General features: G+C 37.6%; 1 long non-coding RNA gene across 2 annotated transcripts in view; it reads right to left on the bottom strand.

Moving 5' to 3' along the window:
* LOC127528384 (uncharacterized) overlaps positions 1–16523 on the bottom strand; it is a 51997-nt gene that overhangs the window by 18771 nt on the left and 16703 nt on the right. For both annotated transcript variants that reach the window (XR_007935268.1, XR_007935267.1), the window contains exon 2: positions 12957–13119. This is a non-coding gene — a long non-coding RNA (uncharacterized LOC127528384). The remainder of the gene's footprint in view (positions 1–12956; positions 13120–16523) is intronic.

Raw genomic sequence — 16523 nt, 5'->3', positions numbered from 1 at the left:
AGGTCCTTCCACTCGATTATATTTTCCATTCCCAGTATAAAAAGGTTATCATTTTGACTTCATTATCATGCGTTTTACGACATTCTCTTTTCTACTGACCTTTTGAAATTCTAGACTCTTTCTTTGAAATTCTAACAAAATAGACCTTTACTGTTCAACTATGATTGCGTTCTTCCTTCTGGATGTGTTTCTGAATTTGTTCACAGATCCTTAACTACTGAAGTGGCAGGCAGCCTTCTGAAAACCATCCAGGCAGTTCATTTAATGCTAGAGGCTCAACTGAGGGACCATATTATTTTTATTTACGGTACCTAGAGCTTCATTTGCAAGTGGAGCTGTTACCCTGGTCTTTGCATTATGTCTTTTTCCACTGCTTTGTAGCTTTGTCAATTTGCTTTTGTGAGGACACACTGTATGTAAATCACAACAAATACTTTTAATAGTATTCTGGTCATTTTTTTTTATTTAACTCAACAATAGGAATTTTTGGCTTCACAAGAAGGCCCTTCAAAATTTATTTGATATTTGTGCTCATTTTAGGATCTGTTGCTTTTATAAAATGTATTTTTAATAAGCTCCTGATAGAATCTCACTCACTATCAAAACCATGCATTCACTCACAAGCTCACTTTGCATTCCTTACAAACATGCCTCGCTCCTTACTGCACTTGCAGTTATCGTTGTGACTGAATGTCAGCAGGATTTGTCTCATTAACAATTTCAGAAGTTCAAGTGAAGCTCTCCACAGGAAAAGGCAGGCCCTGCATACAGAACTTAACATCTTAACAACTAAAGAAACTGAACAACTTATTTATAAGTCTAGACATCATTACTATAAACACAGAGAAAAAGCTAATAAGCTTTTAGCTCAACAAATTCACAAATAAGAAGTTCGCAATGCAATACCAGTAATTACCAACACGAATGGAGAAGAAATTATAGACCATAAAAATATAATGCACGCATTTAGAGATTATTATAAATCCTTATATTCTACTGAGCTCAAGGAAGACAACACAAAATCAATTGCATTTCTGGATACATTACAGACACCACAAATAGATGCTTTAAGATGCTGAGGAACTGGATAAACCTCTAACGCTAACAGAATTACAAGATGCTATAAAGTCACTACAAAGCGGGAAATCAGCAGGTCCTGATGGTTACCTCGTAGAATTTTATAAGAAATTCTCCACTCAGCTAGCTCCCCTCTTATTGGCAACATTTACAGAAGCTAGAGACAACCAAATACTACCTCAAACATTTCGACAAGCATTAATCACCGTCTTTCCTAAACAAAATAAGGACTTGTTACAATGTGCATCATACAGACCAATTTCACTCCTGAATAATGATGATAAGATACTCTCAAAAATCCTAGCTAGAAGGATGGAGAAAGTGCTGCCCTTGGTAATATCACAGGATCAAACTGGATTTATTAAAGGCTGACATCTATCTTCCAATCACCAACGCTTGTTTAATGTTATATATTCACCAGCAAAATCAAACACCCCAGAGATATTACTATCATTAGACGCAGAAAAAGCATGTGATATGATTGAAAGGAACTACCTTTTCACTGCATTGGAGAAATTTGGGTTTGGCCCGAATATTTGTGCATGAATCAAACTACTGTATACCAATCCAGAAGCTTCAGTTTGTATTAATAACATTTGCTCAGACTACTTTAAGCTAGAACGTGGCACCAGACAAGGATGTCCCTTGTCGCCACTGCTGTTTGCAATCGCTATTGAACCACTGGCGGTTCACTGACGAAATTCTTATCAGATAAAGGGGATTGTCAGAGAAGGACTGGAACAGAAAATTTCTCTATATGCAGATGATATGGTTTTATATATATCAGACCCAGAAAACACTGTCCCTGCAGTTCTAACAGCACTAACAGAACTAACAGAATTTCAAAAGATATCTGGTCTTAAAATTAATCTGAATAAAAGTATACTCTTTCCAGTGAATTCACAAGCATATAATATTAGATTGGACACCCTACCTTTTACCATAGCAGATCAGTTTAAATACCTAGGGGTAAATATCACAAGTAAACATAAAGCTCTTTATCAACAAAATTTTGCTGTCTGTATTGAAAAAATTAAGCAAGACCTGGATAGATGGTCAACCCTTCATCTCACTCTAGCCGGAAGAATTAACGTTGTTAAGATGAATATCCTTCCTAAACTTCTTTTTTTATTTCAAAACATTCCAATATATATCAATAAATCGTTTTTTAAACAGTTAGATTCAACAATAACCTCATTCATTTGGAACTCAAAACACCCACATATCCGAAGAGCAACCCTACGAAGACCTCAGGCAGAAGGTGGCATGGCTTTACCTAATTTTCAGTTTTATTACTGGGCAGCAAACATACAAGCCATAAAAACCTGGACACAAATAAATGAACATACACAGGCTTGGTCCGCAATAGAAGTAAAATCCTGTAGTACTTCTTTATACTCCCTGCTCTGCTCTCCAATAAATGCAAGTTATCGCAAATATACTAATAACCCAATTGTGCTTTACTCACTTAGAATATGGAACCAAATTAGAAAGCATTTTAAGATGGAAAATCTTTTATCAGTGGCACCTCTGCAAGAGAACCACCTCTTTCAACCCTCGCAAACATATCCAGTTTTTAATACCTGGAAAAGTTTTGGGATTAAAATGCTCAGAGATCTTTATATGGACAACATATTTACATCTTTTGAACAATTACGTTCAAAATTCAACCTCCCAGCTACTCATTTCTTTCACTATCTTCAAATTAGAAATTTTGTTAAACAGAAATTGCCTGATTTCCCCCACCCCACACCCTCCACAATGCTGGAAAAAATACTGCTCAATTTCAAGGAATTAAACACCATTTCCTCATTATATAAAATCCTATTAGAGTCCCTACCTTTCAAAGATCCAAGAGGACATTGGGAAGAAGATCTCTTAATCAATATATCAGAAAAGGAGTGGAAGGTAGCAAAGTAGAGAATTCACTCGAGCTCCATATGCGCAAAGCATAGAATTATTCAACTAAAAATTATGTGTCGAGCTCATCTGTCTCGCTTAAAACTGTCCAAAACGTTTCCAGGGCAAGATCCAACCTGCGAACGCTGCAACCAAGCTCCAGCCTCACTGGGTCACATGTTCTGGGCCTGTACCAAATTAACATCATTTTGGACCAAAATCTTTAAGTGCCTTTCAGACAGCCTTGGGGTCACAATCCCTCCTAACCCATTAACAGCTGTGTTCGGTGTTCTTCCAGACGGACTTGAAATGGAAAAGGACAAGCAAATGGTGATTGCATTCACTACACGTTTGGCACGCAGACTTATTCTGTTAAATTGGAAGAATCCTAATTCTCCTCTTATAAGTCAGTGGGAAACCGATGTTTTATATTATTTGAAATTGGAAAAAATCAAATTCTCAGTTAGAGGATCTGTACAAAATTTTTTCAAAACCTGGTAGGATCTAATCAATTTTATTTTAGAATAAGAGAAATAACTATAACCGCATTTAATTCCCTTCTCCATCTCTTATTTACATAGATATTTATTTCTCCCTTTCTTTTGCTTATTATTGTCTTATTAAAAAGCCCTAAGCAATTCTCCTTTAGCTAAGCTCTCCTTCTCAGGGGTGGGGTTTGATTTGTCTTCAATTGGTTTGGTTATAAATGGATCTATTTGTATGGAATGATTACAATAAAAATTAATAAAATATAAAAAAAAAAAAAACAATTTCAGGAGTTCAAAATTAAGTCATACGTTGCTAAAGAAGTCATGATAGACATACAAGACAATACCACACAAGAAGTACAATATGTCTGTGTTATTTTTAACTGTTTACATTACACAGCAAATTTTTTTTAAAGAAATGTCTTCCTTAACAGCAAAACTTACCTTTGGGAGTTTAAAGCAATTAAATTTCATACTAAAAATGGAAATTTAAAAGTAAAAATAATTCAGACAAGTGTGACAGTTTGCAGTGTTAATGTGCAGGCTTTTGTCATCGATGAACTTCTATTTAAATGCAATTCACTACCTGTTCTCACCACTCTTGTGTAATCTGGTTTTCCTCCATTGTACGCGGTTATTGTTATTCAAATTGCGTGACTAAATCTTCCCATTCTATGTTGTCACCTTTAAGATTCAAAGACTCATCATGTTTAGCTTATTTTATGGATCCAATACATGGCTGCTCTGCACACTGAAAAAAATGTCAACTTTAAACATCTTTTCTAAATCATTTATTTCTGTTGTCAAATTATTAACATGACATGTTTGCCAAGTAATTAGTGTCTTTACTCATAGAATCTATGCAGCCTGTCATTTTCATTTAAGTTGGGTTCAAGAATTTCACTTGAGAGAATAGTTTGTGGTTCTCCTGAATGGTTTGCATTAGGGTGCAATTGTGCAACTGACCAGCTGTTATGGTATAAATCTACTCACTACAGATTCACCACTGACAACCTCTCCCACCTTGCATTGTGCCATTGTGATGACTTCTTTTAGGACACATTTTGCTGATAATATTGTATTTTACTGTGTAAAAAAGCATTGCATCCGAGAATGACTAGGAATATTTTAAGCTGTGTTCTAGCATACCATACACACAATCTTTAATATAAATGTTTACATTACATTTTCTTTCTTTACTGAATCAAACCAAAACATTTGCTCAAGTTCGCTGTAATTGTTGATAAATTAAAAAACAGACTTGTAAAGTAGGAGATAAGACTTTCATCAGAACTAGGATTTGTAATGCTCTAGGAAATGATCAGACACTCATGATGTGTAATTATGAGATTAACTAACCAAACTTCATGATATTTAAACAGCAATCCCCAAACCAGTGCACATAAGCTTTACAAAATCTACAAAGAACTCACAAAAGTGTGGAGTAGCTACAGCACAGCTTTATCTGTTGTTATGTAACACCTTAGGCATTATTTCTTCTGGAACTCCATTCTTTCTTTTTAGAGCATTCACATTAGGAATGAGGACAAGTCGGTGTATTCAGAAAAATGGTAAACTACTGCCACCTTAAGACAGCTATTGGGAATACAACGTTTAGTTGTGAATTTGAAAGTCCTCTCTACCTCTATCTATCTATCTATCTATCTATCTATCTATCTATCTATCTATCTATCTAATGGAATTAGAAAAAAAGCCCACTGAGTAATAAGAGTGAATTTGGCCTGTGATAGACGGGTGCCCCATTTAGGGTTGATTACTTGCCCCATGACCTTTACTTGAATTGATGTGAATCTAAAATGAATTAATAGACTCCCACCGTGACTTAAATTTATCATTTATGGTCATACTCTTGGATACTGTGGGCTCTAAACATGTTTGGAAGGGTCACTGTTGGCCACAAGAAGCTGACCAAAGCTTAACAACCTCTGACTTAAAAAAAATGTATCTTGAAAAATGGAATATAACATCAGGGTGAGAAACATGCTAGAAAGGAAAATTTTTGGAGGTCACAGTGGACCTGCTCTGTGAGATATACTTAGTTACAGTAATACGTTACGCCTTTTGTTCATTCCTCCCCTGACTATGCAAATTTTAGACTAATAGTTATAAAATTTTATAATTTCTTATCACCTGGCCAAGCTGCTTAAAGTTATAAAATTAATTTCCAACACTTTTTACTTTTATGTTTAGTTCCACAGAGGTCTTTCAATGCCTCATAAAACGACAGACATCTGTATTACAAAAGCTTATGTAGTCTCGTCTAATTATGAGGCCAAACTCTCCTAGGAGTACTTTATGGAAGTATAGAAACCTTTCTTAGGAGAGCTCAGTGATGTATGTGCTGAAAGGCTAATAAGTGTACATATATACTGTACCTTTACCTTGCTCTCTTTTTGTTCTTTTATATGCTGCACATTCAACATATTAATGCATTAATGTATAAACTGTTATAGTAAAAGTAAAGGCTGTTATAGTAAAAATAAAGGCTGATGTACACGCTACACTCCAGCCAATTCACGTCTCTGCCACTCGCGTTATGAAGGCGGGGGGGGGGGGGGGGGGGGGGGGGGGGCGGGCGAGTGTTGGGGGCTGAACACACGCTCAGGTGATGGAGTCTGATCGGCTGCTGTCTGGCTCCCAGTTAAGCACAGAGCTGATTTCCAAATCCTTCTTTTAACTTATAAAGCCTTATATGGCCAAGGATGCTGCTTACTTATCTGAGCTTATCATTTCTTATAAACCAGGGTGCACATTGAGATGTCAAGATTCTAAGCAAAAATTAAAAAACAGTGCAAGGTCAAGCTTTTAGTTACAAGGAAATGAAGCTGTTGTATGATCTGCCTGCTATTATAAGAGATGGCCCTCCAGTCTCAGCTTTTAAATCCCGGCTGAAGACTCACTACTTTAGTCTAGCATACCCTGACTAGAGTTGCTGATTAGCTGTGTATACTGCATTACTGCTCGCTAGTCATTTGTACAGAAATAAATGTATCACAGTATTCTTAAACCATTACTAGCCCTCTTCTATAATGTTTCACTTCTCAGTATCTGGATGTGGCACTTGGTTGCCATTGCTCTACTTCCAGGTTGCTCTCCTGCATATGGAAGTGTCATCTCGGATAAAGCAGCATAGGAATCATCGGATGGAAAGATTCTCTCATCAGATTGGACAGCAGCACAGACTCCACAGTAGAAAATCCAGGAGTGGGTAAGCGGCCAGTTGGCTGAGGTCTCCAGGACTGTGACTTGATTATTGAATTTCTCTTGTACAATTTTAATTTCCACCAACAGGCCACATGGTCAGATATTGTTGGTTTCGAATCATGTTTAATAAGTTTCTACCTTGTTCTTTGTGTGTTTTAATAAATCTGCATTTATATATGTACCAGTTCTGTATTTAGTAATTAGTATAATCTATATGTGTATTTAAGCAGAGAACTGTTTGCAGCGCTTTGAGCCTGCACTCAGTATACAGCATTATACCAAATAATAAGTTGTACTGTATTGCATTGTAATGTATGTCATGAAAATACAGTATATCCCACACCATCATCACACTACCACCACTAGCCTGGATTGTTAATATTGGACAGGATATCTCAGTGGACTCATATTGCACCAAATTGTGACTCTTCCATCAGCAAGATGCAAAAGGAAACAACATTTCTCAGACAAAGTAACTTTTTTCCCAGTCCACATTATTCTTGTTTTAATGCTTTTTTCCCACAGGATGGACACTTTGTTGTGTTTTGCTGACAACATTAATACCTAACATGGTCTTAGGCTGTTGCAGCCCACTTGATACACAGTCTAATTAAGAGGTGCATTCTGATTTGATAACCTTCACCCTATTGTAGAGTTCGGATGTGATTTGCTTGGTTGTGGCCTATCTGTTTATTTCCCGCCATTTTTTTGACTATTCTATCACTGGTAGTTTTTTGGTTTTCACACCTTGAAACAATTATGGGTTTAAAGTTTGTGATGACAGCTGTTTTGGAGATGCTATGACCGATACGGTTAGCACCAACAATATGCTATATTCAAAGTCACTCAGATCACTCATTTTGCCCATTCCAATGTTCAATCAAACACTAAGTGATGCTAGCAATGCTAATCTGCCTGATTTATATAACACATCACTTTCATGTTAAGGATAAGGGATTGGAATGTGTAACTTCTACTTTCTCAGTAGCCAGGCTATAAACAAGAGCTTAAAGTAGTAGTTCCTTTATATGTAGATTGGGCCTGAGTATGAAAGGACACTGGGTACTGGCCATTGAACGTCACCTGTGAGTTTTGTTGGCTGCCAGGAGGAATAATGGCAGTAGCACAGTTGATGCACAGAGTATTGCAGTTGGCACAAGGACACTGCATGCCCAGTACCACGACTAGCTGAAAGTAAAAGCAACCAATTTCACCTATAGACGCTGTCATGCATGGATGGGTGCCTGAGGATCACCTTCCAGGCTCAAACAAGGTATGTAATAACTCACTGGGACAGGAGGAGGCACCAAAACATCTCTTTTCTCTTTCCTAATTCAGAGAAACCACCCATGGAGGACAACTCAGTTTTGCCCCCACATAAATAAGCCACACTCCTGAACCCCTTATTTTGGGATGGTATAAAGCTGTGGACTTATGGAGGATGTGTGTCTCAGTGACACAGTTGATGGAACTTTGTCCCACATGCACGAGCTTCCTGAAGCAGACCTGCTTGAGAGCTGATTGTTTAGAAAAGCCATTGAGGCTAAAAGGGCAGATATCTTACATGTTTTCAGTTGTGCTGCCGCATGTTCATTTCTGTTGTATTTTGTGGATGATTGCACTAAACAGGGTGGCCTGGTTGGCACCCCAAATTTTCTTTGGTTCTCTTGGTCCTTATTTACCGCCTCCACCCTCCACAACTTACACACACTGATGGAAGTGATTCAGCTACATGCCCAGATATCAGTCTAATGTACAATACAATACAATACAATTTATTTTTGTATAGCTCAAAATCACACAAGAAGTGCCGCAATGGGCTTTAACAGGCCTTGCTTCTTGACAGCCACTCAGCCTTGACTCTTTAAGAAGACAAGGAAAAACTCCCAAAAAACCGTTGTAGAAAGAGACCCCTTTCCAGGTAGGTTGGGCATGCAGTAGGTGTCAAAAAGAAGGGGGTCAATACAATACAATACAATACAACACACAGAACAGAACAAATCCTCAGTACAGTATAAAAATAAAAAAATTTCAAGTACGGAGCAGAATTTAACAGTAGATGATATCACATAATATGATTTGGATTTGTTTAGAATCCTACAGACCTCAGCCATCAAGCTGCCTCCCCCAATTGGCCATTCCACAGCTGAAGCAGCGCTGGGCCAGCCAATCCGATGAAAGGACCCCTAGACCCCACGATTCCTGTGATCGTCCATCAGGGATGACTTTACCTTAGGCAGGCAAAACAACTTTGCAGGTGTGTCGTGGCACCAAGTGCCACATTTGAGTACCAAGAAGAGAAACAGAATAGGTGAGTGTTAGTATCCAATTATAACTATCATGTTACTTATGTTTTAGTGCTAATGACTAACAACAGAGATGTAATCTGTACAGTTAATCAGCAGCTCTAGTCAGGATACGCTAAATTGAAGTAGTGAGTCTTTAGCCGGGATTTAAAAGCTGAGACCGAAGGGGCATCTCTTATAGCAGCAGGCAGACCATTCCACAGTTTAGGGTCCCTGTAACTAAAAGCTCAACCTCCCACTTTTTTTTATTAATTTTTTTTTTTATTAATCCTTGGAATCATTAGCAGACCTGTATCTTGAGATCTTAATGTGCACCCTGGTTTGTAAGTCATGATAAGTTCAGATAAGTAAGCCGAACCTTGGCCATTTAATGCTTTATATGTTAAAAGGAGAATTTTGAAATCTGCCCTAAACTTAACCGGGAGCCAGTGTAATGATTTAAGAACTGGAGTTATGTGTTCATATTTTCTTGTTCTTGTAATAATTCTTGCAGCAGCATTTTGGATTAACTGGAGCCTGTATAAAGAATAGTTTGAACATCCAGTGAACAATGCATTACAGTAGTCAATCCTGCTAGAAATAAATGCATGAATTAATTTCTCAGAATCCTGTTTATTTAGAATGCGCATTGATTTCCCAACATTTGTAAGATGGAAGAAACATGATTTGGACAACTTTGTAATATGCGCTTTAAATGACATTCTAGAGTCAAAGATAACTCCTAGATTGTGGACTGATTCAGTAAAATTAATGGTGATTCCAACTGACTTAAATGATGACAAAATATTGTTATGATCAGCATCATTCCTTCCAACAATTAACATCTCTATTTTATCTGTATTTAAAGACAAGTAGTTCTCATCCATCCACTGCTTTAATTCACTAACACAACTAATTAAAGACAACATCGGAGAAACTTCATTTGATCTAAATGAAATGTATAACTGGGTGTCATCTGCATATGAGTGAAAATTAACATTATGTTTTCTAATGATAGATCCCAGTGGAAGCATGTAAAGTGAAAACAGTAAAGCTCCCAGTACTGAGCCCTGCGGGACACCATATCTCACTTCTGTGTATAATGATGGAGTACTGTCAGCACGTTTCTGTATGTATTGGAATCGATTTGATAAATAAGAACTAAACCAAGCAAGCACAGTGCCTGTAAGCCCAACATCATTTTCTAGCCTGTGCAGTAAAATAGAATGGTCGATGATGTCAAATGCTGCACTTAAGTCCAACAACATAATTACAGTGGAGTTTCCTTCATCAGAGGATATCAGAATGTCATTTACAACCCGCGTTAGTGCCGTTTCTGTACTATGACCAGTGCGGAAACCAGACTGGAATGCGCAAGATGTGACTGAAACATATTGGCAACTACTTTTTCTAGTATTTTAGAGAGAAAGGGTAAATTTGAAATAGGCCTATAATTATTTAGTATGTGTGGGTCTAGGTCTGATTTTTTAAGTAATGGTTTAATGACTGACACTTTTAGTGTATCAGGTACTGTGCCATGCAATAATGAACTATTGATAATGTTTAGAATACATACTGCAAGAACATCCATTGCACTTTTTACTAGTTTTGTTGGCACTGGATCTAGGGAACAAGTAGTGGGTTTCATTTTAGAAATTAAAGTTAAGACTTCCTGCTCACTTACAGGATTAAAATTACTAAAGTGCTGAATGCAATGTGAGGCAGGGTCTGCTAAGCTAGTATTTGGTTTGTACTGTGATGCAGAGATCTGGGATCTTATATTTTTAATTTTCTCATTGAAGAAGTTCATAAAGTCTGTACTGCTAATGTCTGTTGGTATTTTGCACTGTAGATCTGAATTCCCATTTGTTAATTTAGCAACTGTTCTAAACAGTACCCGAGGATTTTTATTATTGCTATCTATTATTGTAGAATAGTATTCTGAGTGAGCTTTAAAGAAAGCTTTTTATATTTTTTAACACTCTCTGTCCATGCAATTTGAAAGACATGTAGCTTTGTTGTTCTCCATTTGCACTCCAGTTTTTGACACTTTAATTTAAGAGCTCGAGTGTTTTCATTAAACAGGTGTGGCCTAGTGGTTGTGAATTCAAATCCTGCTGCTGACAGTGTGTGACCGAGCAAGTCACTTCACCTGCCTGTGCTCCAACTGGCAAAACAAAAGAAATTGAACCAATTGTATCTTAGCTGTAAGTCTACTTGTAGAAATGCATCAACTAAATAATAATAATTTATCAGTAATATAACCAGTACAATGCTATTGCCTATAAACAAACTGGCATAGCCACATGGATGGTGTGGTATAGCAAAATGAATTGTGGTGGAGCAGCTGCAATGGAGTTCACAGAAATACAGCAGACACAGAGTATTCTACTTTAATATACTTGGTACTGTAGAGTGAGCAGACAATGATCTGTCGCTGGCACTGTCCAACACAGGCACACGCTGGTGTAGAAAGCACCGAAATTAAAGTGCTGTGGACACCTACCGTTGATTCAGAAAGTATTCAGACCCCTTCACTTTCTGCCAAAAGGGCTTCTACAAAGTATAAAATTAAGGGTCTGAATATTAGTAGATATTTTTTAATAAATTTACAAATCTTTCTGAAAACATGTTTTCACTTTTTCATTATGGGTTATTGAGTGCAGATTGACGGGCAAAAACAACACAATAAAGTGCCCAGAAATTTAAGGGGTCTGAATAATTTCTGAATGCACTGTACAGTACAAAGTAATTGTGTTAACCCACTCTAGTGGTATTGTTACAACAGAAAGAGCATATTGATGGAACTGGCACGGCCCGATTTCCTGTAGTAGAGCTGGCACTATGTATAGCATACTAATGACCCCGGAACAGTAAAATGCTCTGTAATGGAACTGGCACAAACACATACTGTGTAGAGTAATATTGCCTGTGCAGAGGTGAAGACCAGAATGGGCATAGAGTAATAATGGGATTGGCATGGACAGGTTCACAGTAGGGGAGCAGGCACTATGGTATAACAAAATAAATTGAAATGGCATGTAATTTTCAACACTATGGGGCAATAGAATTTAAAAGCATAGCATTATAGAAAATCAAACACCAAACAATCAAATAAGGATGGCATAATAGAATGGGTATAAAAATAAACTTGGTACTGTATAGAAATGGACTCTGTTGTTGATAATGGCACAGTGATGAAGCTAATGCTTCCATATACCAAGTAATAATGTTGGTACACGAATGTGGCACAAATGTCAAAACGGGTGTAGACAAATACGCTATAAGAGAAAGAGAACAATAGTATATGGAGTAATAAAGGTCGCATTGGTGAATACGCCATAAACATATGGCACAGCTTAGTGACCCCAGTGAAACAGAACACAATTAAGCATACACTGAATGGGTGCATAACTATATTGTACACAGCTGCAAAGCTGGCACAGCCAAAGCTTGGGTAAAAGAGCCGCGCAGAGAATAATACAATATAATAGAACTGGCACAGTGACAGGAGTATAGTAATGGGATTGGTATGGAAATGGAGTAGATGAAGAGCTGTAGCTGTATTGTACACAACAGTATTTGTGGCAGAAACACTCAATTATAAAACAGTACCCACTTTGAAAAATGGCACAGCTCTACAGTTGAAATCTATCAGCACACAGTTTTTAATGCAACCTGAGTTTGAGAAAAACATCAATAATGTGTTATAATCAGAGAGCAGCTTACAAGACTGCAAGGTGCAGAGTACAAAACATAATGCAAAGTAAGCACAAAATATGTACAAATTGTTCTGCAGTTTTTCAGAAGTGCCAGTTTTGCAAACGTTGGATATACACATTAATCACTTCATGTGTACTCCTGTATATTTTGACTGTTTGTAATGATCAGCAGTGTGAGCACTTGTGGAGAAAAACTATAAAGTGAGTGTGAAAGGAGATTTGTAATGCAACATGATGGATCAGTCAAACTGTAACAGTACCTGGATTTGTGGAATTTTATAAATGGGATCAATCCCAGCTGTTTATGCCTCCAGTCTGTGTAACTTTTTACATTTCTGGAGCTCCTCAACTCGCATTGTAGCTGTCCTTGACGTCTCGTAGCTGAGCAAGGATTTTTCAGATTGGGCCTCGGCTTTCAGCCACCTATAAACAGAGGAAGATCAGCATTTTAAACCAGCAGGCATTATTAATTACACACACTGCAAGATATACTATACTGTAAGTGTGAACCTATTTTTATCTGCAGATGTGCAGATATTTAAATTTAATATCAACAATTTTTATAGGTAGTGTATGTTTTCCATTTACATGATAGTGATCTATTGCGCAACACATTACATTCTCAAACTAATTCATCTAATTCAGAATTACTGGTGCCCAGAGCCTAACCACATATTATTAGACCAAGGCAGAAAATAGCCATGGATGGGGTGCCAGTCCACCCCTGGGGCTACTCATGAACACACAAATGCTCACATTCAAAAACAGCTATTTATCTTGTTTTTGCTTTTCTCCTCTCACAAAGAATATACATTTGAACAATTAAACTACACATAAATCACACAGCAAAACTGTTCTTCTTTCATACTGTTATTCCAACATTAGCAGTCATATTAGTACTGTTCATAAAAGTTATCCAAAACCACAAGAAGTCTTAAACATAAGGCAACCAGAGAAATGGAAGGGCTGTTGGTCAGTCTCCTGACTAAGTGACATTTATATCTAACTAGCCTCCCCTCGGCCCACTACCTCTGTCTCGGATTAGCGTGAATATATCACTCCTGCAAGTGAACTATGAATCTTAGTGCAATGAGAAAAGTCACAAAATCAACTGGAATGTTAATTATTAAGCAAATTATAAAAAAAAAACATCTAAATCCGTTAAGTAGTTCTCTCGTGAAAAGTGGACAGACAGACAGATGTTGGATTTTATATATATATATATATATATCGAGAGAGAGAGAGATTGAGTCAAACAATTATAACATTATGTGCACTTAATGGAAACAACATCAAAATATCTTCACATGTATCAAATCAACAGATCACAAAAATAAAGATTGGAATTAGATAATCTACTTGTGGGCTCTAATACAGCATGATGTTTGGTGTTGGTGCTGCCTCAAGGAGAACATGCAAACTCCATGCAGGGAGGACCCGGGAAGCAAACCCGGGTCTCCTAACTGTGAGGCAGCAGCGCTACCCACTGTGCCACCGTGCCACCCCTTTAATGAATATTGTAAAATAAATTCTTTTTTCACCTAAAACACCAGAATCAATAACACTACCCTGTGAGAAACGTTTTAATAATACACAAGAAAAAACAGTTTCAAGAGAATAATACAGAAGTTGATCTCATGTGCCACCATAAAATATGACATAATATCATTTTTTATACATTCTTTAATGGGAAGCCCCTGTCAAGTGGCAAAATATAGTTTCTATGGCAGTCCTCATTTTTGAAAGTATTTTTACCACACTAGTCCAAAATCAAAATATTAAATAAATGGCACCTGACAGAACAAATGACATATTTTTCTAACTTTTTAAAGGTATCTAATGAAGTTTTGCAACAATAACTGGCACGGAGTAAAAAAAAAAAAATTGCTACCTTAGACTTAAAAAACTGGTTCCATCACATTGCGCTTCAAGGGTTTTAACCAAATGCTTCAAAATCAGTCTTTCACATTGAAAAACTGCTTTAATTCTTGTAGAAGCGTTTGTCATTGTTTGAGCATGAAGTGCTTGTTGCCAGTCCTGCCACAGTGTCTCTGTTAGGTTTAGGTGTAACTTGAATTTGACTTGGCCAGTCCAGAACTTTAATTGTGCCTTCTTTTAGCCAAACTAACGTTTTGTGCTTTTGTTCTTTGCTGTATGGCCCAGCTATGCCTGACATTCTTAAGAATTCATGGTCCCCTCAATAATGATATGTTGTCCGGGTCCTGAGGCAGCAAAGTTCCCCAACACCATCTCACTATTATTGCCATGTCTCTGATGGTTGGAACAATGCTCTTCCTGTGAAATGACGTGTTTGCTTTATGTCAAATTTAACAGGCCCCATATCATGCAATATGTTCTGATTTCATCTCATTTGCCCATAGAAGAATCCCCTGAAAAGTCTGAGGGTGTTTCCTGGCAAATGAAAGAAAACTATTTCTTGGTTGGAAGTGGTCTCTGACTTGCAAATCTCCAATGAAGCCAATTTTTGCCTCGGGTATTTCTAATGGTGGAGTCATGAACGTTGACCCTTGCTAAGGCAAAAGAAGCCTGCAGTCTGTCTAGCTAGCTAGCAATCCATCCATCCATCCTCTACATAAGAGGGGGAGTCAAGCTAAAGTTAGAAAATGGGATTTATTAAAAAAATGGAATGAACCTTAACAAAACTGATAATATAATTTCTCAATGTAGTCTCCACCCTTCTCAATGCACTTGCGCCACCTGCCTGGAAGTGCCTGGATTCCAGCACAATACAAGGTTTTGTCTTGTCCTCGCTACCACTCATTCTCCCAAGTTATTGTCAAACACCACATGCTGAGGGGTACTACAGTCATTAGTGCAAGTTACTGTGACTTGCTGGAGACCAACGTGAAGCCTGCTATTCAATCTAAACGGCAGGGATTGCTGTCTCAAGGAGTCCATTTGCTAAGACAATGCCCACCCACACACTGCTAAGAACACCAAGGCTTGTTTGGAGAAACTGAAATTTGAGGTACTGCCGCATCCTCCTTATTTGCCAGATTTGGCACTGTGTGATTTCCACCTTTTTGGACAGCTAAAAACACATCTGGGTGGTCGTCGATTCAAGACAGATGACGACACGAAGAAAGCGGCGCACTAGTGGCTGCGAGGACAAGACAAAACCTTTTATTGTGCTGGAATCCAGGCAGGTAGCACATGTGCATTGAGAAGGATGGAGCCTCCATTGAGAAATGACATTATCAGTATTGTTAAGGTTCATTCCATTTTCTAATAAATCCCATTGCCTAACTTTAGCTTGACTTCCCCTTGTATTTTCCTGGTGCAATCCTACAATTGGCCATGTTTTGGTAAATGAGCTCAGTATTTCTCTTGATTAAATAGTACATTTTATAAATGTGTGCCTCAGAACAGTGATTATTTTTTTAATTTTAAAAGTCTATAGGGTGTTGGGTACTTGAAGGCAAGATCTTACCTTTTTTATGCATAAATGACAATAATGATTTGGGAAAGATCTTACTTCCAGTCTTCTTCATCAGAATAGCTTCAAAGGCGGACATCAGTGTGGCAGGATACTATATAGTTTGGGTCAGTGACTTCACAAGCTTTTTCCTTTGGTCTACAAGGCATAGCATTCAATTCTTGAACTGGGCTGGTATGCAACCATGGGGGGCACTTCTGAAACCTCCCACCCTGCACGCCAATCAGCTGTTAGTGTATTGCAGTCCTTGAGATTATTGTTACTTTTGTATGTCCACTTCAAGCACTGCTAGCATTAAAAACATAGATGGCAACTTCAGTGAATGCACATGTACTCAAGGCTATAGAGAAGAGAAATCTCTACCTCAAAC

This window comes from Erpetoichthys calabaricus, chromosome 6 (assembly GCF_900747795.2).
Source record: "Erpetoichthys calabaricus chromosome 6, fErpCal1.3, whole genome shotgun sequence".
In the NCBI taxonomy this organism is placed as follows: domain Eukaryota; kingdom Metazoa; phylum Chordata; class Cladistia; order Polypteriformes; family Polypteridae; genus Erpetoichthys; species Erpetoichthys calabaricus.
Note: the sequence above shows the minus strand (reverse complement) of the source record. Positions and strands in the feature narration are given on the sequence as shown.